The following is a 348-nucleotide window of genomic DNA, read 5'->3' as shown; positions in this document are numbered from 1 at the left end:
AAAAAAAAAAAAATTGTACTTTGCTGAAAAAGCGAAGCGTGTCCCTTGGCCAAGGCATGAAGGGCGGAACAAAAGAAAGCTGTACTGTAGAAAAGAGGGGGATACTCTAGCATTTCTAAAAATTCTTATTTCACGAGTGCAATAATAGTATTCATTAAGACAGGGCTTTTCTTCCCATATTTAAAGGCTTTCTAAAATAATAAAGATATACGTAAATGTAGTGCAGCAATAATTTCAAAATTATCAGACTATGAATTATGATCGAATTCAAAATTACTTCTAATGGAAGATTTAGATGGTCTAGTCAGTTTAAAATTATGATTTAAGAATGGAATCCCAGTTTCTTTG

The sequence above is a fragment of the Penaeus monodon genome, chromosome 23, assembly GCF_015228065.2.
Source record: "Penaeus monodon isolate SGIC_2016 chromosome 23, NSTDA_Pmon_1, whole genome shotgun sequence".
Classification (NCBI taxonomy): domain Eukaryota; kingdom Metazoa; phylum Arthropoda; class Malacostraca; order Decapoda; family Penaeidae; genus Penaeus; species Penaeus monodon.
The sequence above is the reverse complement of the archived record's forward strand: the minus strand, read 5'-3'. Positions refer to the sequence as shown.